The 26,856-nt window shown below is 43.3% G+C and overlaps 1 long non-coding RNA gene across 1 annotated transcript in view; it reads right to left on the bottom strand.

The window, feature by feature from the left end:
• Positions 1–7,987: 7,987 nt before the first annotated feature.
• LOC138931028 (uncharacterized) overlaps positions 7,988–26,856 on the bottom strand; it is a 36,737-nt gene continuing 17,868 nt past the window's right edge. Inside the window, exons 2-4 of the long non-coding RNA XR_011446339.1 lie at positions 18,959–20,379; positions 9,629–9,855; positions 7,988–8,606 (exon numbers count right to left, since the gene is read on the bottom strand). This is a non-coding gene — a long non-coding RNA (uncharacterized lncRNA). The remainder of the gene's footprint in view (positions 8,607–9,628; positions 9,856–18,958; positions 20,380–26,856) is intronic.

Raw genomic sequence — 26,856 nt, forward strand, 5'->3', positions numbered from 1 at the left:
AGCAGTTATGGAACGAGAATGACGCCCCTTTTCCTAGGCAACATAATTCTCCTAAAAGAAAAGGAGGGGGAATGAGAGGATAACAGGCAGGAAGGCCAGGGGTCTCCAAAAGGAGGAAATAGGTTAAAAGCATCAGACATTCTTTTATCTCTCTCTTGAGTGGCAAGAGGAAACAAACTACTAGTGTTATATTTTCCCCCTTCTCTATACAAATTTAAAAAGAGGTTTCTTTTAAAATACTGTGTTGCCATGATGATGCCTGGTTTCACCTGAACTTAACTTTTCTCAAACCTTGAGCTAACCAATGTGTTTTTCTTATGGAAATGTTTGTCTTAAACTACCTTAATGAACTATGTATTTACCCTAGACTCTGTCTTCAAGTTCTGCCTAAGACTCAGAACCCACTTGAAAAACCAGTATGCTTTACTCATGCAAATGTTCTCTTAAGCTATGTTAATGAGAGTGTATTTGCTTGGAAACCTGACTTTCTTCAAGATTCATGTCAGTTATTTTATGGCCTGGGACAACTCACCTTGTGCCAAAGTTATCTTAAAATGCATGCTGTGGGTGAGGGGCCTGGTGCCAGCCTCTGAGTTTTGAGACATTTCCTTTCTCTAATTAGCAGACCGCTAGTAGCTATATAACATCCGGCTAATAGCAGGCGGGGGGGGGGGGGGGGGGGGCGGGGAGAGTGTCACTCTTTCTGCCCCCTTCTGATGTCTATATCAGAAGCTTTCTTTATCTCTTTTATACTTTAATAAAACTTTATTACACAAAACCTGAGTGATCAAGCCTCGTCACCAGCCTTGGGGATTGAATTCTTCTCCAGAGGCCAAGAATCCTGGCATCTTTCATGGTTCAAAAACAACTTTTCAATTATATACAATTTTTTGAGTATTCATAAGCTTTCAATTCTTTGGGGCATATACCTGGGAGAGAAATTGCTGGGTCATATGGTCACTCTCGTTTAACTTTTGAGAAACTGCCGTATTGTTTTGGAAAGCAGCTGTACCAATTTATACTCCAACCAGCTTAGTATCTGGCTTCCAATTTCTCCACACTTGTTTTTATCTATCTGTTTTATTGTAGCCATCCCAGCAGGTGTGGATTGGTATCTCATTGTGACATTCATTTTCATTTTTTTGAAGCTAATGATGTTCAGCACCTTCTCATGTGTTCAGTGGCTATTCGTATATCTTGTTAGGAGAAAGATCCATTCAAGTCCTTTGCCCATTTTTTGAAATTTACTTTTTTTATTGAGGGATAATCACTTTACAGAATTTTGTTGTTTTCTGTCAAACTTCAACATGAATCAGCCATAGTATTCATATATCCCCTCCCTTTTGAACTTCCTTCCCACCTCCCTCCCCATCCCACCCCTCTAGGTTGATACGGAGCCCCTGTTTGAGTTTCCTGAGCCACAGCAAATTCCCATTGGCTATCTATTTCACAGATGGTAATGTGCCAGGAGCCAGCATGAGGAATCCCGCCCATGGTAAAGGTCATGAGGAAGGAAGCCTGACAAACCGCAAGGGCGTGATCAGGCTTCAGGGGTTCCCCCTGGAATTTCCTGAGCATCCACCCCCAAAAACCAGAGTCTGCCTGCTTTACTGTGTTATGCTTTCCACCTACTCTTCTGACATTAACAGGGGGCTGTCTCCCCACCACCTTTTTCTGGAAAAAGTTAATTTAGAGCTTTTAGATAATAAATCTCCTGGGCATAACAAGAGTGTTTCAATCCAAAAACCCCTCTGATGGCTTTCTAGCCTGCCTGCCGGACTCTTACAGCTGCGCATGTGATTGTCTGCAGCCTCCCAACCGACCTCGAGAGGCACAGGAAGCTTAAAACATCCTAGGAATGTTGGGCTTCCGAGGAGTCAAAATCATTAGAATAGGACTGATTAAATGTTTCATTTGTTGAGCCAATACTTGCTGCCAAATTTTCATATCTTTTATTTGTAGATATAGTTGGTATATAGAAAAAACAGGTAGTAGACCTGGTATTAGCAACATTAGATCTTTGAGTTCAGTACTTTCTTTGTTATAACCCACTGCACCTTTGTTCTATAGGAATGTAAATTTATTTAGTACTTTGAGGGTGATGCAGAGTAAAGAAAAAACTCTTCTAGGGAAAAAGAGTTTTTCTGGTTGATAGACATTTATCTAGGAAGAGAGCCATAAAAATGTTAACAGGCCTCTTGGCCAGAAGATAATGTAAACCACCTGAGACCTTTTGTATATGGGAAGGTATGCAAAAAGAAAGCCTGGTCTCAATGAGGGTCAGGACTGCTGCCCCTGCTTAACTCTGCATATTCCATTATTTCTTTATGTACAACTTGGGGTATATAAGCCGATTTTGAAAATAAAGTTGTGAGTCTTGCACCGATGCTGGCCTCCCCCATGTCGTTCTTTTTTCCCCTTTTCCAGCTGAATTTCCATCTGGAGCACGGAGGCTCGCAAAGTCTACTTATTTGCCCTAGCTGCTGAGATCCACGCGAGAGGGAGTCCAAGGCGGGGCACCCTCCGCTATTCAAGTGGGCACCAGTGGCCTGACGTAGATGGTGCAAACCTCTTGTCTTGAGGTTTTATTAGTTTTCCACGTAAACCAAGTTTTTCAGCCTCTTTTATCCACTAATTTTCCTACTACACTATTCTTTCCTAATCTCTTTATATTTCTAATTAAATAGTCCTTTTCCAGACTCCGACTCTGTCCCTGCTTTGAATTCTCTGGATCCACTGGGGCTGGACCCCGGCAGTAATGTTAGTTTCCATGTTACTCTTTCCATGCATCTCACCCTCTCCTCCCCTCTGCCCATATCCATAAGTCTATTCCCTATATCTGTTTCTCCATTGCTGCTGCTGCTAAGCCGCTTCAGTCATGTCCGACTCTGTGCGACCCTATAGATGGCAGTCCACCAAGGCTCTGCCGTCCCTGGGATTCTCCAGGCAAGAACACTGGAGTGGGTTGTCATTTCCTTCTCCAATGCATGAAAATGAAAAGTGAAATTGAAGTCGCACATTGCTGCCCTATAAATAAATTCTTCAGTACCATTTTCTAGATTCTGGATATAGAAGACATACAGATGGCTAACAAACACATGAGAAGATGCCTTTGCCCATTTTTAATTGTGTTTCTTGTTTTTGGATTGAGTTGTAAGATTCCTTTATATATTATGGATACATGTCCCTTATTAAGTATATGATTTACAAAAATTTTCTCTCATAGGTTGTCTTTTCACTCTCTTGTTGTTATTATTTATTTATTTTTAAAGTTTACTTTTTAATTGGAGCATAGTTGATTGACAATGTTGTGTTGGTCTCTGCTGTACAACAACATGGATAAGGGGATATACACACATATATCCCCTCCCCCCCTGTGCTTCCTTTCTGCTCCCCCATGCCACCCATCACAGAGCACCAAGTTGAGCTCCCTGTGCTCTGGCAGCTTCCCACTAGCTATCTATTTTGCACATGGTAGTGTATATATGTCAATGTTACTCTCTCAATTCGTCCCAACCTCTCCCTCCCTCAATCCCATGTCCACAAGTCCATTTTCCACATTTGCGTTTCTATTTCTGCCCTGCAAATAAGTTCATCAGTACCATTTTTCTAGATTCCATATATAAGCATTAATATATGATCTTTGTTTTCTCTTTCTGACTTATTTCACTCTGTATGATAGATTCTAAGTTCATACACATCACTACAAATGCCCCAATTTCATTCCTTTTGAAGGCTGGGTAATATTCCACTGGACATATATACCAAACTTCTTTATCTGTTCATCTGTTGATGGCCATCTAGGTGGCATCCATGTCCTGGCTATCATAAATAGCAATGCAATGAACATTTGGGTGCATGTTTCTTTTTGAATTATGGTTTTCTCAGGGTACATGTTCAGTAGTGAGATTGCTGGGTCAAACAGTAATTTTATTCCTAGTTTCTTATAGAACCTCCACACTGTTCTCCATAGTGGTTGTATCAATTTACATTCCAAACAACAGTGCAAAAGAGTTCCTTTTTCTCCACATCCTCTCCAGTATTTATTGCTTGTAGATTTTTTTTCATGATGACCACTCTGACTGCTGTGAGGTAATACCCTATTATCAGCTTTCTTTCAATTGGAAGATAAGTGCTTTACACTGTCGTGTTGGTTTCTGCAGTACAACAATGTGAATCAGCCATAATTATACATATATACTCTCCCTTCTGAGCCTCCCTCCCCTCTCCCATTCCACTCCCTGAGATCATCACAGAGCACCAGGCTGGGCTCCCTGTGTTAGATAGCAGCATCCTACTAACTATCTACTTTATGCATGATAGTACATATATGTCAATGCTACTTTCTCAGTTCATCCCACCCTCTCCTTCCCCTCCAGTGTCCACAAGTCCACTCTGTGTCTGCATCTCCATTTCTTCCCTGTAGTAGGTTCATCACTATTTTTCTAGATTCCATATATGTGCATTAATATACAATATTGGTTTTTCTATCTTTGACTGATTTCACTCTGTATAACAGGTTCTAGGTTCATCCATCTCGCTAAAAAATGACTCAACTTCGTTCCCTTTTATGGCTGAGTAATATTTCATTGTATATATGTACCACATCTTCTTTATCAACTCATCTGTCGAGAGACATCTAAGTTGCTTCCATGTGCTGGCTATTGTAAATAGTGCTGCAATGAACATTGGGATACATGTGTCTTTTCCAGTTATGGCTTCCACAGGGTATATGCCCAATAATGGCATTGTTGGGTCATATTTTAACTTTATGCCTAGTTTTTAAAGGAATCTCCTTACTGTTTTCCTTAGTGGCTGTGTCAGTTTACACTCCAACCAACAGTGCAGGAGGGTTCCCTTTTCTGCACATCCTCTTCAGCAGTTACTTTTTGTAGACTTTTCATGCTGATCGTTCTGATTAGTGTGAGGTGATATCTCACTGTACTTTTGATTTGTATTTCTCTCATAATGAACAAGATTGAGGATATTAACGTGTGTTTGTGGGCCATCAGCATGTATTCTTTGGAGAAGTGTCTATTTAGGTCTTCTATTCATTTTTTGATTGGGTTGCTTGTTCTTTTGATCTTCAGCCCCATGAGATGCTTGTATATTTTGAAGATTAGTCCCTTGTCAGTTGCTTCATTTGCAAATATTTTCTGCCATTATGAGGGCTGTCTTTTCATCTTGTTTCTGGTTTAGTTTCCTTTGCAAAAGCCTTTAAGTTTAACCTCATCCCATTTGTTTGTTTTTGTTTTTATTTTCATTACTCTAGAGTGTGAGTCAAAAAAAATCTTGCTATGGTTTATGTCAAAGTGTTTTTCCTATGTTTTCCTCTAAGAGTTTTACATTGTCCAGTCTTACATTTGGGCTCGCCTGGTGGCTCAAATGGTACAGAATACACTTGCAATGCCCAGACCCAGGTTCAATTTCTGGCTCAGGAAGATCCCCTGGAGAAGAGAATGGCTACCCACACCAGTGTTTCAGACTGGAGAATTCCATGGACAGAGGAGTCTGGCAGGCTGCAGTACATGGGGTGGCAAAGAGTCAGCCAAGACTGAGTAACTCACACTTTACTTTCATTCAGTTCAGTCGCTCAGTTGTGTCTGACTTTTTGCGACCCCAAGAACTGCAGCACGCCAGGCCTCCCTGTCCATCACCAACTCCCAGAGTCCACCCAGACCCATGTCTATTGAGTCGGTGATGCCATCCAACCATCTTATCATCTGTCGTCCCCTTCTCCTCCTGCACTCAATCTTTCCCAGCATCGGGGTCTTTTCCAATGAATCAGCTCTTCGCCTAAAGGGGCCCAAGTATTGGAATTTCAGCTTCAGCATCAGTCCTTCTATGAACACCCAGGACTGATCTCCTTTAGGATGGACTGGTTGGATCTCCTTGCAGTCCACGGGACTCTCAAGAGTCTTCTCCAACACCACAGTTCAAAAGCATCAATTCTTCAGTGCTCAGCTTTCTCTATAGTCCAACTCTCACATCCATACATGACAACTGGAAAAACCACAGCTTAGACTAGACGGACCTTTGTTGACAAAGTAATGTCTCTGCTCTTTAATATGCTGTCTAGGTTGGTCATAACTTTCCTTCCAAGAGTAAGAGTCTTTACAGATTCACTTTCATTACTTGTGATCAAATTGCTTATATTTTCTAATTCTTATGATCTTTTGTATTTCTGTGGTGTCAATCATAACTTTCCCTCCTTCATTTCTAATTTTATTAATTTGAGTCCTCATCCTTTTTTTGTGTGTGTGTGAGCAGTCTGCCTAACGACTTTTCAGTATTGCTTATCTTCTCAAGCAACCAACTTTTCCTTTTAATGATCCTTGCTATTGTTTACTTCATTTCTATTTCACTTATGTCTGCTGTGATCTTTATGATTTCTTTCTTGCTACTGATATTGGGTTTTCTTTCTTCTTTCTATGGTTGCTTTAGGTGTAGAGTTAGATTGTTTATTTGAGATTTTTCTTGTTTCTTGAGGTGAGATTGAATTGTTATAAACTTCTTGCTTAGAACGGGTTTTGCTGCATCTCACAGGTTTGAGGTCTTTGTGTTTCCACTGTCATTCTTTCTATGTATTTTTACATTTTCTCTTTAATTTCTTCAGTGATCACTTGGTTATTTTGCAGTGCAATGTTTATCCTCCATGTACTTATGTTTCTGCAGTTTTTTCCTTGTAATTATTTTCTAATATCATAATTCTGCGATTGGGAGAGATGCTTGATACAATTTCAATTTTCTTATATGTTCTGAGGCTTCATTTGTGACCCAAGATGTGGTCTCTCCTGGAGGTTCCATGTGCACTTGGGAAGAAAGTGTACTCTTCTGTATTCAGGTGGAATGTCCTTTAAATATCAATTAATTCGATCTTGTCTATTGTTTCATTTAAAGATTGAATTTCCTTATTAATTTTCTGTCTGGATGATCTGCTCATTGGAATAAGTGGGCTGTTAAAATCCCTCACTACTATTGTATGACTCTTGATTTCCTCTTTAAGAGTTGTTACCATTTGCCTCATGTATTAAGGTGCTCCTATATTGGGTGCATGAATATTTAAAACTACTGCATCTCCTTCTTGAATTGATCACTTGATCATTATGTAGTGTCCTTCCGTATCTCTTGCAATAGTTTTTATTTTAAAGTCTATCTTATCTAATATGAGCATTGCTACTCCAGCTTTCTCTTGATTCTCATTTGTATGGAATATCTTTTTCCATGCCCTCACTTTCAGTCTGTATGTGTCCCTCAGTCTGCAATGGGTCTGTTGTAGTTAGCATATACACCGATCTTGCTTTTGTGTCCATTCAGCCAGTCTTTGTCTTTTGGTTGGGACACTGAATCCATTTACATTTAAGATAATTGTTGATATGTATGTTCCCATTACCATTTTCTTAATTCTTTTGAGTTTGTTTTTGTATGTCTTTTACTTCTCTTGTGCTCCCTGCCTTGAGAATTTCCTTTAGTATTTGTTGCAACATTGGTTTGGTGGTGCTGAATCCTCTCAGCTTTTGCTTGTCTCTAAATTTTTTGATTTCTCCATTGAATTTGAATGAGATCCTTACTGAGGAAAGTCATCTTGGTTGAAGGTTTGTCCCTTTCATCACGTTAAATATATCCTGCCACTCCCTTCTGGCCTGCAGAATTTCTGCTAAAAAGTCAGCTGATAGCTTTATCGGATTCCCTTCTGTATTATCATCTGCTTTCCCCTCACTGTTTATAATATTCATTTTATTTAGTTTTTGTTAGTTTGATTAATTATATGTCTCAGTGTGTTTCTCCTAGTGTTTATCCTATATGGGACTCTGCACTTCCTGGACTTAGGTTGCTATTTCCTTTCCCATGTTAGGGAAGTTTTTTACTATAATCTTTTTGAATATTTTCTCAAACACTTTCTTTTTCTCATCTACTTCTAGGATGCCTAAAATTTGACTGTTAGTGTGCTTAGTGTTGTTCCAGAGTTCTCTAAGACTGTCTTCAATTTTTTTCATTTTTTTCCTTTATTCTGCTCCTCAGAAGTTATGTCCACTATTCTGTCTTTCAACTCACTTATTTGTTCTTCCGCTTCAGTTGGTCTGTTATTGATTCCTTCTAGTGCATGTTCCATTTCAGTTACTGTCCTTTCATCTTAGTTTGCTTGTTCCTGATTTCTTCTATATCTTTGTTAAACATTTCTTGCATTTTTTTCAATCTATACCTCCATTGTATTTTCAAGATTTTGGATCATCTTTAATATCCTAACTTTAAATTCTTCTTCAGGTAGTATCCCTATTTCCTCTTCATTTATGTGGTCTTGTAGTTTTTTAACCTTGTTCCTTCGTCGGTAACATATTTGTGTCATATCTTTTTGTGGCTGTGTGTGTGGATGGGACCATGTTCCTCTCTCACTGATTGTTTGGCCTGAGAATTCTAGCACTGGAGTTTGCAGGCAGTTAGGTAGAACTGGGTCTAGGTGTTGAGATGTGGACCTCCAAGGGACTTCACTCCAACTAATATTCCATGGGGTCTGAGTGTCTCTGTTAGTCCAGTAGTTTGAACTTGGCGATGCCACCATAGGAGCTCAAGCCTGATCTCTGGCCCATGAATCAAGAGCCCACAAGCTGCATAGTACACCAAAAAATAAAGAAAAAAAAAAGTTGGAGGACAATGACAAATAATAAAAAACTAAAATAAATTAGAAAAACTAACCGATAAATTATAAAAATTAAACATATAAATGAAACAATCACTAGAATGTAAGACATAACTACAGTAGCACAATAGAGAGGAAAAAGCTAGAATAAGCCTTTACTCTAGGGATGGCACTTAGGTGGCATGGAACTCAGGCAAGGCAGGCTTAGGTAAGGGTGGGGCCTATGCTGAGTGTGGCCTGGAGGGGGCCTCAGAGTGCCTCCAGCTTCAGAGTACAGAGGACTAGGCCCCAGGCCTCAGCAGGCTCTTGGAGGATGACTATGGGAAGGGGGGACAGAAACACCAGGTGCATTCTCCCAAAAACACCAAGGGTCATGAGGGCGATCCTAAGATGGTAAAGGAATAGGACAGATAGACCACTTACTCCCCCAAAAATTCATAGAAAGATCATTTGAACAGTGAACAAATTCCAAAAAACAACATCCGAAGGCTGGTGGAGGACACTAGGCACCCAGAAAGGCAGCCGATTCTCTTCGAAAGGAGGTAGGACAAAATATAAAAGATAAAAAGAGGAGAGTTAGGGACGGAGATCCGTCCTGGGGAGGGAGTCGTGAAGAAGTTTCCAAACACCAGGAAACCCTCTCACCAGCAGGTCTGTGGGGAGTTTTGGAATCTCAGAGAGCAACATAACCAGGAGGGGAAAAAAAACCCCACAGATTACGTGCCTAACTGCAACTCCCAGTGGGAAGTAGCCCAGACACTTGCTTCCGCCAGCAGCAAGCAGGGGCTGAACAGGGAGGCGTGGGCTGCATGCTTAGCAGGACTGAATGCCCTGAGGATAATCTGAGGGAGCTAACGTGAGATAGCAACCCAAACTGTGGGATAGCCAGAGAGAGAGGAAAAAAAAGAGAGAGAGAGAGAGAGAACTTTCCCGCGAAAAGCTCTAAGGCACAAACTGGCCTGCTCACAGAAAAAAGGACTGAGCGAATACCAGAGGAGAGCTAGCTGGCTGCGGCCTGGCCCCTTCCAACCCCTCCACCTGGCTGGAGGCAGACAGGCAGGCAGGCGACAGCCAGAGCCAGAAGGCGAGGGGCAATCTTGGTCCCAGAGACGGCATCCTCCACCAAACTGTGAGCAGGCTCCCAGTTGCTAACCAAGTCTTCCTGGGATCCTGGACGGTTGACATCTGCCAGGAAGGTTGCAGTCAGAGATCAGCTCCTGAGAGGAGACACACGGCACACCTGAGATGGCGCTCTTGCGGTACACCCAGGAAACTGAGCAGCTGGGACTAGGGAGGTGATAAGATGCACCGCCCACCTGGGAAGAATGCAATCGCCAAGCACCTGGTCATCTGAGTTGCTCAGAACTGGGAAGGGCACCAAACACAGGCCCAGCCGATTCTCTGCCTTTGTGGGGTACCCGAGAACCTGAACCTGAGCAACATAGACCTGGGAAGTGCACACAACCCAGGGCCCGCTTTAGTTCCCCTGCAGAGCAACCTGGAGGCTGAGCAGAGTTGACCAGGAAAACACACACGCCTTGAGCAGGGGCAAACCCAGTGTGGCCCAGACATTGCAAGCACTTCCCACACATGCCAGTGATATTTGTTTGTGTGTTCCTCAGCACAATTGAACAAGTGAGCCTAAATAAATGAGCACCTGTGCCCCATTGTGTCAGGGCAGAAATTAGACACCAAAGAGACTTGAAAACTGAGGAAGCCAAAATAAAGACGAAACTGCTTTGGAAGTGACAGGTGCAACAGATTCAAACCCTGTAGTTAGCACTGACTACATTGGAAGGAGCCTATAGACCTCGAGAAGAAGTATAAGCTGGGACAAGGAACTATCTGAAACTAAACTGACCACACACTGCCCTCAACAGCTCCAGAGAAATTCCTAGATATATCTTACTATTATCATTTTTTAATTTTTTAAAAAATTTTAAGTTCTTTATTACTCCTTTAGTTTTCATTTTAAAAACCTACTACTACCTTGCCAAAAAAAGACCCTATTTTTAAAGCAAATTTCATGTATATATATTTTTATAATTTATGAGATTTTCATTTTATTAATATTGTGTTTTTGAGAGTCTAACCTCTACTCTAGATTTTTAATCTTTGCTTTTTGGTATTTGTTATTAAGTTTGTACTTTTAAAAATCCAATCTTCAGTACCCATTTTTACTTAGGAGTGTGATTAGTGGCTTGATTGCTCTCTCCCCTTTTGACTCTTTTTTCTCCCCCAGGTCACCTCTATCTCCTCCCTCCCCCTTCTCTTCTTGACTTAACTCTGAATCTCTTTGGGTGTTCTAGGCTGTGGAGAATACTTAGAGAACTGATTACTGGCTAGATTTGTCTCTTTCCTTTTGATTCCCCCTCCTCTCCTCCTGGTCACCTCCATTTCCTTCCTCCCTCTTCTCTTCTCTATGTCACTCCGTGAACCTCTCTGAGTGCTCCAGACTGTGGAGAACACATAGGGAACTGATTACTGGCTAGATTGCTCTCTCCCCTTTTGATGTCCCCTCTTCTCTGCCTGGTCACCTCTATCTCCCTCCTCCCTCTTCTCTTCTCCATGTAACTCTGTGAACCTCTCTGGGTGTCCCTCACTGTGGAGAATCTTTTCACCATTAACCTAGATGTTTTAACATTGGTGCTGTAAGGATGGAGAACTCTTGAGGCTACTGTAAGAATAAGACTGAAAGCCAGAGGCAGGAGGCTCAAATCCAAAACTTGTGAACACAAGAAAACTTCTGACTACAGGGAACATTAATCAACAAGAGCTCATCCAAAACCCTCCATGCCTACAATGAAACCAAGCTCCACCCAAGAGCCAAGTTTCAAAGAAAGACATACCAAGCTAATTCTCCAACAAAGCAGGAACATAACCCTGAACATTAAAATACAGGCGGCCAAAAGTCACACCACAGACATCTCAAAACTCACTACTGGATACTTCATTGCACTCCAGAGAGAAGAGATCCAGCTCCACCCACTAGAACACCGACACAAGCTTCCCTAACCAGGGAACCTGGACAAGCTACTCGTCCAACCCCACCCACAGGGAGGACCCACCACAATAAAGAGGAACCACAAACTTCCAGCATACGAAAGGCCACCCTGAACACAGCAATCTAAACAAGATGGAAAGGCAGAGAAATATGCAGCAGGTAAAGGAACAAGATAAATGCCCACCAAACCAAACAAAAGAGGAGGAGATGGGGAGTCTCCCTGAAAAAGAATTCAGAATAATGATAGTAAAGATAATCCAAAATCTTGAAAACAAATGGAGTTACAGATAAATAGTCTGGAGACAAAGATTGAAAAGATGCAAGAAAGGTTTAACAAGGACCTAGAAGAAATAAAAAAGAGTCAATCAATAATGAATAATGCAATAACTGAGATCAAAAGCACTCGGGAAGGAAACAACGGTAGAATAACTGAGGCAGAAGATAAGGGAGGTGGAAGATAGAATGGTGGAAATAAATGAAGCAGAGAGGAAAAAAGAAAAAAAGAATTAAAACAAATGAGGACAACCTCAGGGACCTCTGGGACTATGTTAAATGCCCCAACATTCAAATCATAGGAGTCCCAGAAGAAGAAGACAAAAAGAAAGGCCATGAGAAAATACTTGAGGAGATAATAGTTGAAAACTTCCTTAAAATGGGAAAGGAAATAGCCACCCATGTCCAAGACACCCAGAGAGTCCACACAGGATAAACCCAAGGCGAAACACCCCAAGATACATAGTCATCAAATTAACGAAGATCAAACACAAAGAACAAATTTTAAAAGAGGCAAGGGAAAAACAACAAATAACACACAAGGGGATTCCCATAAGGATAACAGCTGAGCTTTCAATAGAAACTCTTCAGGCCAGAAGGGAAAGTTAGGACATACATAAAGTGATGAGAGAGCAAAAACTACAACCCAGATTACTGTACCCAGCAAGGGTCTCATTCAAATATGAAGGAGAAATCAAAAGCTTTACAGACAAGCAAAAGCTGAGAGAATTCAGCACCACCAATCCAGCTCTTCAACAAATGCGAAAGGATTTTCTCTAGACAGGAAACACAAAAAAGATTTATAAACTCGAACCCAAAGCAACAAGGTAAATGGCAATGGGATCATGCTTATCAATAATTACCTTAAATGTAAATGCCCCAACCAAAGACAAAGACTGGCTGAATGAATACCAAAACAAGACCCCTAATATATGCTGTCTACAAGAGACCCGCCTCAAAGGAAGGGACACATACAGACCAAAAGTGAAGGGCTAGCAAAATATATTTCACACAAATGGAAACCAAAAGAAAGCAGGAGTAGCAACACTCATATCAGATAAAATAGACTTTGAAATAAAAGGTGTGAAAAGAGACAAAGATGGACACTACATAATGATCAAAGGATCAATCCAAGAAGAAGATATAACAATTATAAATATATATGCACCCAACATAGGAGCCCCACAACATGTAAGACAAATGCTAACAAATATGAAAGGGGAAATTAATAATACAATAATAAAGGGAGACTTTAATACCCCACTCATGCACAATGGAGTATTACTCAGCCATTAAAAAGAATACATTTGAATCAGTTCTAATGAGGTGGATGAAACTGGAGCCTATTATACAGAGTGAAGTAAGCCAGAAAGAAAAACACCAATAGAGTATACTAACGCATATATAGGGAATTTAGAAAGATGGTAATGATAACCCTGTATACGAGACAGCAAAAGAGACAGAGATATATAGAACACTCTTTTGGAGTCTGTGGGAGAGGGCGAGGGTGGGATGATTTGGCACAGTGGCACTGAAACATGTGTAATATCATATGTGAAACAAATCACCAGTCCAGGTTCAATGCATGATACAGGATGCTCGGGGCTGGTGCACTGGGATGACCCAGAGGGATGGGATGGGAAGGAGGTGGGAGCAGGGTTCAGGATGGGGAACATGTGTACACCCATGGTGGATTCATGTTGATGTAAGGCAAAACCAATACAATATTGTAAAGTAAAAAAATAAATAAATAAAATAAATTCTTGCAAAGGAAAAAAATATGAAAGGACTCCATACTCATTAAAGAAAAATTGTAAAGTAGAGAAAAGCAGAAAACAACAAAACAGTTTTCAGAGTTTCACTATGTAAAAAATGTCTAACATTTTGGGTATGAATTACTCTCTTATTTATGGAGTTTAATAAAAACCAGTCTACAGCAAAATAAATAAATAAATTAAATAAAAAGAAAAGGAAAGCATACAACAGGAGAGTTGTGAGTTTAAGTTGGATTTGGAGTCTTCTGGGAACTACAACCCAGGACACAGCTTCTCCGTTAGCTCTGAGGAAACTGCTTGGAGGAGGTAGCAGAGAAGTCAGTATGATTTTTTCCTAGGAAGTACATGCAGTCAAGTGTGCATATTGGTAAAAGTTTACTGTGAAACACAGAGATCAGATGTCACAAGTTCATTATTTTCATGCTTTTCTGTGTGTGGAAGATGCAAGACTCTAGGGTCACTGAACCTTTTTCTGAGGTATCTGTAAATAAATAAAGGCCAATTTGTCCAAAGCACAATGTGCCTCATACTGTTTTTCACCCTAAATTCCTTCAGAATGCACTTTAGGTCAGCAACCACAGTGGTTACAACTTAACACTTGTAGAACTGGCTGTGAGTCTTCAGGATCTAAGTTTACCTGAGACCAGATGTTCAAGCTGGATTTAGAAAAGGCAGAGGGACCAGAGATCAACTTGCCAACATCCTTTCGACCATAGAAAAAGGAAAAGAGTTCCAGAAAAACATCTCCTTCTGCTTTATTGACTATGCCAAAGCCTTTGACTGCGTGGAGCACAACAAACTCTGGAAAATTCTGAAAGAGATGGGAATACCAGATCACCTGACCTGCCTCTTGAGAAATCTGTATGCAGGTCAGGAGGCAACAACCAGAACTGGACATGGAACAACAGACTGGTTCCAAACAGGAAAAGGGGTAACTCAAGGCTGTATATTGTCACCCTGCTTATTTAACTTATATGCAGAGTACATCATGAGAAACGCTGGGCTGGATGAAGCACAAGCTGCAATCAAGATTGCCAGGAGAAATATCAGTAACCTCAGATATGCAGATGACACCACCCTTATGGCAGAAAGTGAAGAGGAACTCAAGAGTCCCTTGAAGAAAGTGAAAAAGGAGAGTGAAAAATTTGGCTTAACGCTCAACATTCAGAAAACTAAGATCATGGTATCTGGTCCCATCACTTCATGGCAAATAGATGGGGAAACAGCGACAGACTTTATTTTGGAGGTGGCTCCAAAATCACTGCAGATGGTGACTGCAGCCATGAAATTAAAAGACGCTTGCTCCTGGGGAGAAAAATTAGGACCAACCTAGACAGCATGTTACAAAGCAGAGACACTACCTTGCCAACAAAGGTCCATCTAGTCAAGGCTATGGTTTTCTCAGTAGTCATGTATGGATGTGAGAGTTGGATTATAAAGAAAGCTGAGCACTGAAGAATTGATGCTTTTGAACTGTGGTGTTGGAGAAGACTCTTGAGAGCCCCTTAGACTGCAAGGAGATCCAACCAGTCCATCCTAAAGGAAACCAGTCCTGAATATTCATTGGAAGGACAGATGCTGAAACTGAAACTCCAATACTTTGGCCACCTGATGCGAAGAACTGACTCATTTGAAAAGACCCTGATGCTGGGAAAGACTGAAGGCAGGAGGAGAAGGGGATGACAGAGGATGAGATGGTTGGATGGCATCACTGACTCAATGGACATGAGTTTGAGTAACCTCCGGGAGTTGGCGATGGACAGGGAGGTTTGCCATGCTGCAGTCCACAGGCTCTCAAAGAGCCAGACACGACTGAACGACTGAACTGAACTGAGAGTTGGAACTGTCTAAGATGGTTATGGTCTGTGTCCTCAGGTGTGACGTATTTGAGCTGTTTTGGGGTTGCTGTCCAGGATGAGTGCTCTCTGAACTGTTCATGGATCTATGTCCCAGGAATGAAGTCTCTGAACTATGTAGGAGGGTTTTGTCCAGAGGGTTGGGTCTCTGAGCTATTCATGGATCTGCATATGAGAGTAGTCTTAAGAGGAAGGCTGCATGGACCCCACTCTCATGGGTCTTAGAAGTAGACCTGTGATATCACATTGGCTACGATTTCTACCATGCCTCCCTACAGAGATAAAAGCTTGCGGCCCCATCCTCAGGGAGGGCAAGTCATGTGCAGTACACAGGAGCCCGCGGTAACAAATCTGATAAGAACAATACTTCCTGACATGACTACCACCCTTGATAGGCGCCCTGAGAACAAACTGTGTACACACACTCACTCAGACTATCTGCGCAACCCACAACAAAGAGGCCACCATTTGCAGATGGGAGCCCAAGGCCCAGTGCAGATGGAAGGTCACGGCTCATGAGGACAGGAGGAACTGGATGCAGGCTTGGGCTCCTTGGAGGAGGCAGGGAAGACTCAGCAGAAGCCTGGCCAGGGAGTGCGGGAGGGGGGCATTGGTACAGGGCCCCAAGGACCCCGTGAATGTTCCACTGTCAAGATATGTCTCTGTGTCTCCCCATCTCACACCCAGCTTCTTACCTGATGTATGGAATGTAATCTGCACATTCCCTGGGGACGTGGTGGTGGAAAATACAGAGGTGAGCCTCCAAGCAGGTGGGGAGAAACCTCACATTCACCAATTTGCATGAGGCTCCACCACAAATGCAGAGATCCATGCCTCTCTTTCCCCCATTAAAGCATGCATTGGCACTGAGGTCAGCAGGAGGGCAGTCAGGGCCGGACAGGTTGTGAGGGACCCTGTGTACAGCGTGAGCCTCCCCATGACTGGAACATCTCCATGTCTTGATCAGGGCAGAGGACCCTGATGTGTGCCAAGGGAGCATGATTAAGACCCAGGCCATGGGCAACTGAGTCATTTCCTAGAGACAGTCCCTGGTGGGGGAGAGGGTAGGGGGGAGCAGTTTCTTTTCTCCTGTAGAGATAGGTACATCATCCATTAGCAGGGCTGGGGGCCCACATGTGGGTGCTAATTGGGGATCCTTTGCTGCCAGAAATAGTCTCTCTGTCCCTGTCCACTGTTCTATCTTTGTCTTTCTCCCCGCCATCTCTGTGCCTGTTACATCCTCCCTCTTTGCCTTTATGAGACTGTGACCTCACTCATACCGCGAGGGTCCTTCCTTCCTCTGTCTTTCCTGAGGGTATCATCAATTGACACAGATGTTCCCTGGGAGCAGTAGGGGGGATTCCCCTTGAGTTTAGGCGATTCCAGGAAAGGCACGTTCAACTGCAGAGGGTCTGTGGTTTTCCTGGGATGAATCAAGAGCTCCTCAACAATCATTGTTGGGGCCTCTGAAAGGACCCTGGGGGCTTCTCTGGTAAGAACCCTCCTGTGGCTCAAGTCAAAGTCCCCGCTATGGCCAGAAGGCCCTAGGGGACCCGCCCCTCATCACTGCTCTCATCGGATCTCCTGGCTCTCCCTCCATCATGCTGTGACAGGCACACAGCCCTCCTCACTCTTTTTATACACACTACACTGAGTTCCACTCCCCAGTTTTTCCACTAGCCTTAACTCTGTCTGGGATACTTTTCTTCCAGATAAGCATCTCCTCTAGGCTTTTGCTCAAATGTCACAATCTCAAAAGGAGCTTCCCTGGCCACTCTTTCTAGATATCATCCCCTCTCTATTTCATTATCCTGGTTTAATGTTAATCACAGCAGTTATGAATACCTGATAAATTACTATCTTTTAGGGCTGTATGACCCCAACACAATGTAAGTTCCATGAAGCCAAAGTTGATTTTCTCTTTCCTAACACAAGTTTTCATTCCAATCCCAAAGAAAGGCAATGTAAAAGAATGCTCAGACTACAACACAATTGCACTCATCTCACACGCTAGTAAAGTAATGTCAAAATTCTCCAAGCCAGGCTTCAGCAATACGTGAACAGTGAACTTCCTAATGTTCAAGCTGGTTTTAGAAAAGGCAGAGGAACCAGAGATCAAATTGCCAACATCTGCAGGATCATCAAAAAAGCCAGAGAGTTCCAGAAAAACATCTATTTCTGCTTTATTGACTATGCCAAAGCCTTTGACTGTGTGGATCACAATAAACTGTGGAAAATTCTTCAAGAGATGGGAATACCAGATCACCTGACCTGCCTCTTGAGAAACCTATATGCAGGTCAAGAAGCAACAGTTAGAACTGGACATGGAACAACAGACTGGTTCCAAATAAGAAAGGGAGTATGTCAAGGCTGTATATTGTCACCCTGCTTATTTAACATCTATGCAGAGTACATCATGAGAAACGCTGGGCTGGAAGAAACACAAGCTGGAATCAAGATTGCTGGGAGAAATATCAATAACCTCAAATATGCAGATGACACCACCCTTATGGCAGAGAGTGAAGAGGAGCTAAAAAGCCTCTTGGTGAAAGTGAAAGAGGAGAGTGAAAAGGATGGCTTAAAGCTCAACATTCAGAAAACTAAGATCATAGCATCTGTTCCCATCACTTCATGGGAAATAGATGGGGAAACAGTGGAAACAGTGTCAGAGTTTATTTTTGGGGGGCTCCAAAATCACTGCAGCCATGAAATTAAAAGACGCTTACTCCTTGGAAGAAAAGTTATGACCAACCTAGATAGCATATTCAAAAGCAGAGACATTTCTTTGCCAACAAAGGTCCGTGTAGTCAAGGCTATGGTTTTTCCTGTGGTCATGTATGGATGTGAAAGTTGGACTGTGAAGAATTGATGCTTTTGAACTGTGGTGTTGGAGAAGACTGGAGAGTCCCTTGGACTGCAAGGAGATCGAACCAGTCCATTCTGAAGGAGATCAGCCCGGGGATTTCTTTGGAAGGAATGATGCTAAAGCTGAAACTCCAATAATTTTGCCACCTCATGGGAAGAGTTGACTCATTGGAAAAGACTCTGATGCTGGGAGGGATTGGGGGCAGGAGGCGAAGGGGACGACAGAGGATGAGATGGCTGGATAGTATCACCAACTCGATGGACATGAGTTTGGGTGAACTCCGGGAGTTGGCGATGGACAGGGAGGCCTGGCTTGGTGCAATTCATGGGGTTGCAAAGAGTCGGACACGACTGACCGACTGAACTGAACTGAACTGAACACACATAGGTGTGCTTGACAGAAACTGTGGAGAGGATGAATGAATGTCGGGATGAATAAGCAGATTTAAACTTGTTGAGAGAGGCATAACTAAACAGGCTGAAGACTCTGCTAGGGTACATATTCAGGGATGGCAAGATGGTGACAAAGCCATGGTCTTTATCTCACCTACACGGTGTCCTTGGGTCCCCTCGGCGGTGACCCCTTTCCTAACAGAATGGAAAGTCCTGTTGTCTTTCTCCCATATTACTTGCAATCAACGATAGAGGCCTTCCCTACTCCAGACCTTCAGATCCCAGTCCGAAGCTTTCTCGCCCCTGCCCGGTGGGGGACTGTGGCTGGTTTTCCCCATTGACACCTAATATTCTGTATTAAACAGGAAAGCACAAAAAAAAGCACAATGCACAGCACAGAGAAAATGTTTTCAATGCTTCCTGTTACGACAGTGGGCACTACAGAAAAGTAATCTTCATTTTATGAAGACATTTTTTCTGAGTCCAAGACTGCAGCAATCGGTGGGGTTTTCATCCTAACTTTGCCTTTCCACCCTTGAAGGATTATCCTCTAATTATCATCTACATCGGCTGTTCCCCAGTCTCACCACCAAGGGGCGGGCGAGATGAAACAGTTCTGTCCTGGGGCATACCACTGAGGGGTAGCGGTAAGACCACCCACTCTGGAAGGTACCATTCGAGGGGGCGTATGACAACAAAGAGAGTACATTTACACCGCATCAGGCATCGACCAGAGTTCCTAGCGGAGGCACTCATGACACCACTGGGTCCATCCCCATTCGCTCCATTCCATCTTCTCGCTGCATTTGAGTCCGAGTGGATGCCGGTATTAAGCTGCAACTGTCTTCGTCTCGTTTGCAATTCCACCCCTCAGTTTCTACATGGTTACATCCAAGGGGGAGATGGGTAGGGAGCGAGATGGGCTGCCAGTTTGGGGTATGGCGTCACGAAAGCGTTCTGGGCATTGATTGGTTACCGCGTGATCGCCGGAATTAGCTCTTCCGGGGCGCGAGTAGGCGCCGGAAGTCCCACGACTTCCGCCCTGCTTCGTCTCCTGCCCGGTTCCAATTGGCTGGCCGTTTGTTACAGGCGCTGGTATTGCAGAGCTGGGACTGAGGGCGAGAGGCATGTTGCCGTGCGCGGCTTTGTAGAATATACAATTTTTCTGCAGTTTTATTGCTTTTCCCGAAGGGGTCGAATAGCTGCCCTGGTTAGTGGCGAGGTTTGGCGCCGTCGCTGGCTGTGCATGGTGACGGCGTTTCAGTCTTGTTTAGCTCTCGCTCAGTCTGGATCCTTTCACTTCTGGATTCCTTGGGGTGTCTGCCCAGCAGTGGGATTGCTGGGTCACATGACAGTTCTATTCCCTGTTTTTAAAGGAATCCCACACTGTTCTCTGAAGTGGCTATACCAGTTTGCATTCCCATCAACTGTGCAACAGGGTTGCCCCTGCTCCACAACCTATCCAGCATTTGTTGTTTGTAGACTTTTTGATGGTGGCCGTTCTGACCGATGTCATCACGTTTTCTATATCCATTCATCCCTTCATAGACAGTTGCTTACAACTTTTGTTTGAAGCTGCAAAGTAAATTTCAGGTTAGTGTTAATCCTCCAACATTGTTTTTCAGAATCATTTGGCTATTCTCATTCATTTGCCTTACCACAGAAATCTTCTCATCAATTAGTATATATGTACAAAAAAGTCCTGCTGGAATTTCAGACTGGAATTGTATGAAATTGATGGATCTGTATGGGGGCTACTGACATCCTAATTATATTGAATTTCTCAACCTGTGAACACACCGTGTGCCCCCATTTTGTTAGGTCTTATTTAAGGAACCACATTGCATTATCTTTTCTGCCATTGTTTTATCAAGACTAATTCTCATACATCAAATTCTGAAGATCTGAATCTGATGAAGATATGAAAATATTAGTAGTCAGACTTTCATCAGCAATGCTTTATTTCTTGTGTAGTTTTAACATTGCCCGTTTATTGTGTTTCTTATTTTTTCTGCTAATATTCATGACTGTTTAATCCAAGGGTGATGGTATGGATATTTTCTGGGGTAAATCATGAGGAGATGTTCAGCTGTGTTTTGGGATGGAGAGTCTGAGGACAGGGGCCCTGGGGAGAGAGAGCAGAGTAGGGGTGGGGGAGGTGAAAGCGTGGGGACAGGGACAGGGGGATACTAGTACAAGCGGAAACAGAAGTGAAGAGACACAAGAAGAAGAGCTCCCCTTCTGGACCATGCTTAGCTCTCCATACATATACGCATAATGAAGTGTTTGAGTACTCACAGCAACACTGTGAGGTAAGTTTTTTTTTTGTTTTTTTTTTTTTTGTTTTTTTTTGCTTTATTTTACTTTACAGTACTGCTTTGGTTTTGCCATAATCAACATGGGGAGGATGGCATTGAGGTAAGCATTTTTACTGCTGTCATCCCTTTCGGCAGCTGAGGAGCAGAGACCCATAGACATTAATGGATGAATGAATCTGCATAAAGTCACCTAGCTGGCAAGAGCTGAGTCAGATTGGTGCCCAGGCCAGAGAGAAACAGCCAGGTGTGGTTATCTAACCCCCAATCTGGAATACAGTGCAGTGTCTGGTGTACTCTGGGTCAAAAGGCAGATCAACCTCTCCATCCACATGAAACATCACTATGGATCTGTGTATGGATTGAACACAGTGTCTCCTAGGTGCGTCAAAGACCATGGGGTGTCATGTCAACATGCACACATCACAGAGAACAGTTCCTGGTCCATACCGAGGTCTAAACAGTGTTTCCTCTGACTGACATTAGTGGAGCACCCTCATCACTATGGAAAGTAGCATAACCATAGTGATAAACAGATAAAACCACAAATACGATATCATGAAGACATTACCTCCCCCATCTCGTAATTTTCTTAAATGCAGAGAACAAAACCTGGAAGGCAGTAGGCCACATACTAAGTTTTTTTCTCCTAAGTGTGACATTCTAGCTAATTTCCAAATAACATTTTATTAGTATTTTAATGTGTTGTATCTTCATTGTTACGTAGGCAGTTTTTCTATTATAATTGAAAACTGGACTTTCTGAAGACTCGTTCTCCTCAGGTATCTTGAGGTTTCAGCGTAAAAAAGTTCCATTGGCATCCCTGCCAGGTGAAAACCCAATGGGCGCACTGAAGTCAGAAGTAATATCTTTGGTACAGTAGGTGGGGGGCTGTGGGGAGTAGAGAGGTCCTGAAGGAAGGCTGGCTAAGCCTACAAGCGTTGTGAAAAAGGTCACTGACGCTATAGGCCCAAACCAAACAACAGCTCACAGGTCCCAAGGATGACACTGGTGTACTATCCACGGAAATGTCTGTGTTAGGACTTTCAGACCTTTGCTCTTTTGGCTCCCATGATGCAGTGGGGCAGCTTGTGGCACTTATAACACAGTCCTGCTTTGACCCAGGCTGTGGATGAGAGTCACAGCCTCCCCTGCAGCACCGGGGGGCCCCTTTGTGGGCGATCAATCTGGAGCCCTTTTTGTGATGTTTGGGAGTCGACAGATTCTGAAGAGAAAGGAGAGAGAAGATACACCGCACAGGGGGTACACGTACCCACCCTGTGCATGTGGTGCTAGAGATGTGCTGGAGAGGCAGGTGCAGCTTGTTGCAGGAACCAGTTGGGGGTGAGTGGACTTGGATTCGGTGACTCAAGGAAGAAATGTGGAAGTGAATGTAAAGGGAGAAAACACACTGAGAGGGGTAAACAGCTCCAACTCCCAATTCTGTACCAGGGTAGGGTGCTCCATTACTGTTGTGAGAAGGCTCCCTGGTCTGAGCTCTGGGAGGGAGTGATGAGCGTTCTAAGGACCCACTATCAACCCTAAGCAGGGGGCACTGAGAGTGTGAATATATTAAGTCTCAGCCTTTACCACTGACAGACGCAGAAAGCTTCTTAGCCCTGCTGAGAATGGGGCTGTGGCACCTTACGGAAGCTCGAAGGTAGGGTGGTGCTGGTGGATGTTCAGTCGCTCAGTCGTGTCTGACTATTAACGAGCCCATGGACTGCAGCAGGCCAGGCTCCTCTGTCCTACACTATCTCCCTGAGTTTGAGCAAAGTAATGTCCATTGGGTTGGTGATGGTATCTAACCATCTCACCCTCTGTCTCCCCCTTTCTCCTCCTGCCTTCGATCTTTTCCAGCATTAGGGTGTTTTCCAATGAGTCAGCTATTCGCATCAGGTGGCGAAAGTATTGCAGCTTCAGCATCAGTCCTTCCAGTGAGTATTCAAAGTTCATTTCCTTTAGGATTGGCCGGGTTGTTCTCCTTACATTCCGAGGGATTCTAAAGGGTCATCTCTCTAGCACCACAATTCGAAAGCATCACTCAGCCTTCTTAATGATCCAACTCACACATCTGTACACGACTACTGGAAAACCATAGTTTCAACACTGCAGAGCTTTGTCAGCAACGTGATGTCTCTGCTTTTTAATATGCTGTCTAGGTTTGTCATGGGCTTCCCCGGGGGCTCAGCGGTAGAGAATCTGTCTGCAAGGCAGGGGAATTAGGATACCTGGGTTCAATCCCGGGTCGGGAAGGTTCCCTGGAGGAGGGCATGGCAACCCACTCCAGTATTCTCACCTGGAGAATCCCCTGGACAGAGGAGCCTGGCGGGCCTTGGTCGATGGGGTCATAAAGAGTACACTGAGAGACATCACCTCCTGAACAGAATCTCTGGCCAATGGGCTGTCTCTCCAGCATTACTCATCTCAAGTAAAATCTCTTCCCTGGCCTCAGACGCCATGTGAGATAACGAAGGAAGCTTGAGGTGGTGGTGCTTTAAGCAGCGATTTGGTGTGAGATCATTATTCATTTGGGCCAAGTGATTGCAGGGAATGAAATGAGGTAGGGTGATGTCAATGCCTTGTATATAGGCTCGCTTGTAACAACATCCTGTGTGTGGTATGAGCAACTTGGTGGGCAAATCAGACAGCATGGCCAAATATTCATTTCTCAGAGTGGATGGAAGCAGAAGAGAGAAAAGAACGATGAACCATGGGTTAGTTGTGAGTCACTTTCTAAAATCTCAGTATTTCTTCACAAGGTGTGTGTGTGTGAATCTTTTCTTTATCTGAGAATTGGCTTTCTAGGTGGGGAAATATCGTGAGAGACTCCTTGTGACATGTGGAAAGTGGTTGGGAGTGAATTGGGTTAAGGTCATTTTCCAAGTGTTTTACACCAAGTGTTTGCTTAAGGGGAAAGCAGTGGCCTTAAAGAACTGAACTAAGTGGTTGAAATACAAATTTCAGTTACTGAAATGTGAAGAGACTCTTTCTGGGATGTGTGTTCATCCTAGCCTGTGGTCACAGGCAATTCATAAGCTCATAGGATTTGAACCGTGTCTTCCTAATGTCTTTTGCTTTCTGCCCTGGAATGTGGTGGAGGCCTCAGTTCCGGTGACTAAAGTTCCTAGGTAACAGTTCTCTGAGAAAAGTAGCTCTCTAGAAAAGAGCAGTGCCTGGGAAGCTGATCTAAAATTTTAATATAGCCTGTGATGTAATTTTTGTTAGCTTCACCCAAGATATGAGTATTCAAAGAAGATAGAGAGATGCACCTACTTTAGTATCTACCATTGGGTTTTTCAAATGAACATACAGTAAGATTGGCCCGGTTTTCTTTCTTCTTATGTATTTATTTAGAGTTGGGTGCACTGAGTCTTTGTTGCTGCATGAGGGCTTTCTCTCGTTGTGTAGGAGGACTATTCATTAGTGGCGGTGCATGTGCCTCTCATTTCAGAGACTTCTCTCGTTGCGGAGCATGGACTCTAGGCTCGAGGGCTTCAGTAGTCGGAGCAGGTGGGTTCAGTAGTTGTGACACACCGTCTTAGTTGCCCTGCGGCACGTGGAATCTTCCTGGGCTAGGGATCGAACGCCTGCCCTGTTGCATTGGCAGGGGGGTTCTGTTTTATTTTTTTAATCATTAATTTATTTTAATTGCAGAATAATTACTATACGATGTTGTGATGGTTTTTGCCATATATCAACACGAGTCGGCCGCAGGTATACATGTGTCCTCCCCTCCTGAACCCCCATCCCACCTGCCTCCCCAGCCTATCCCTCTGGGTTGTCCCAGAGCACCGGCTTGGGGTGCCCTGCTTCACGCATTGAACTTGCACTGGTCATCTATTTTACATATGGTAATGTATATGTTTCACTGCTGTTCTCTCAAATCATCCCACCCTCGCCTTCTTTTACCGAGTTGAAAAGTGTGTTCTGTACGTCTCTGTCTCCTTTGCTTCCCTGCATGTAGAATCGTTGCCACCGTCTTTCTAAATTCCATATATAGGCATTAATATAAGTGTTTGTCTTTCTCCTTCTGACTTACTTCTCTCTGTATAACAGGCTCCAGGTTCATCCACCTGATTAGCACTGATTCAAATGTGTTCCTTTTTATAGCTGAGTAATGGAGATCAGCCCTGGGGTTTCTTTGGAAAGAATGATGGTAAAGCTGAAACTCCAGTACTTTGGCCACCTCATGCGAAGAGTTGACTCATTGGAAAAGACTCTGAGGCTGGGAGGGATTAGGGGCAGGAGGAGAAGGGGACGAGAGAGGATGAGATGGCTGGATGGCATCACTGACTCGATGGACGTGAGTCTGAGTGAACTCCAGGAGTTGGTGATGGACAGGGAGGCCTGGCGTGCTGCGATTCATGGGGTCGCAAAGAGTCGGACACGACTGAGCGACTAAACTGAACTTAATTGAATTTTCCATTGTGTATATATACCACAACTCCCTTATCCATTCATCTGCCGATGGACATCTAGGCCCCTTCCCTGTCCTAGTTATTGTAAATAGCGCTGCTGTGAACATTGGGGTACATGTGTCTGTTTCGCTTCTGGTTTCCTCAGGGTGGTATGCCCAGCAGTGGGATTGCTGGGTCGTGTGGCTGTTCTGTTCGCAGTTTTTTAAGGAATCTCCACTCTGTTCTCCACAGTGGCTGTACCAGTTTGCATTCCCACCAACGGTGGAAGAAGGTTCCCTTTTCTCCACACCATCTCCAGCGTTTATTGTTTGTCGACTTTTTGATGATGGCCATTCTGACATGTGTGAGAGGATACCTCATTGTGGTTTTGATTTGCAGTTTTCTAATAATGAGTGACGTTCAGCATCTCTTCATGTGTTTGGTAGCCATCGGTATGTCTTTGGAGAAATGTCTGTTTAGGTCTCTTGTCCACTTTTTATGGGGTCGTTCCTTTTTCTGGTATTGAGCTGCATGAGCTGCTTGTATATTTTGGAGATTCATTCTTTGTCAGTTGTTTCATTTCCTATTATTTTCTACCGTTCTGAAGGCTGTCTTTTCACCTTCCTTATAGTTTCCTTCGTTGTGCAAAAGCATTTAAGTTAAATTCGGTCCCTTTTGTTTATTTGTGTTTTTATTTCCATTACCCTGGGAGGTGGGTCATAGAGGATCTTGCTGTGATTTATGTCAGAGAGTGTTCTACCTATGGTTTCCTCTTAAGAGTTTTATAGTTTTGGGTCTTACATTTAGGTCTTTAATCCATTTTGAGTTTATTTTTCTGTATGGTGTTAGAAAGTCTTCCAGTTTCTTTCTTTTACACGTAGTTGAGCATTTTCCCCAGCATCACGTGTTGAATACACTTGGTTTACGCCATTGTATATTTGTGCCTCCTTTGTGAAAGATAACGTGTGCATAGGTGTGTGGATTTATCTCTGGGTTCTCTATTTTGTTCCATTGATCTATATTTCTGTCTTTGTGCCAGTATCATACTATCTTGATGACTGTAGCTTTGTGGTATAGTCTGAAGTCAGGAAGGTTGATTCCTCTAGTGCCATTCTTCTTTCTCAAGATTGCTTTGGGTTTTTGGAGTCTTTAGTGTTTCCATACAAACTGTGAAATTATTTGTTCTAGTTCTGTGAAAAATACCTCCGGTAGTTTGATCAGGATTGTGATGAATCTACAGATTGCTTTGGGTAGTAGAGTCATTTTCACTATACTGATCCTTCCAATCCAAGAACGTTGGACATTTCTCCATCTATTTGTGTCATCTTTGATTTCTT

This window comes from Ovis canadensis, chromosome X (assembly GCF_042477335.2).
Source record: "Ovis canadensis isolate MfBH-ARS-UI-01 breed Bighorn chromosome X, ARS-UI_OviCan_v2, whole genome shotgun sequence".
Taxonomy (NCBI): domain Eukaryota; kingdom Metazoa; phylum Chordata; class Mammalia; order Artiodactyla; family Bovidae; genus Ovis; species Ovis canadensis.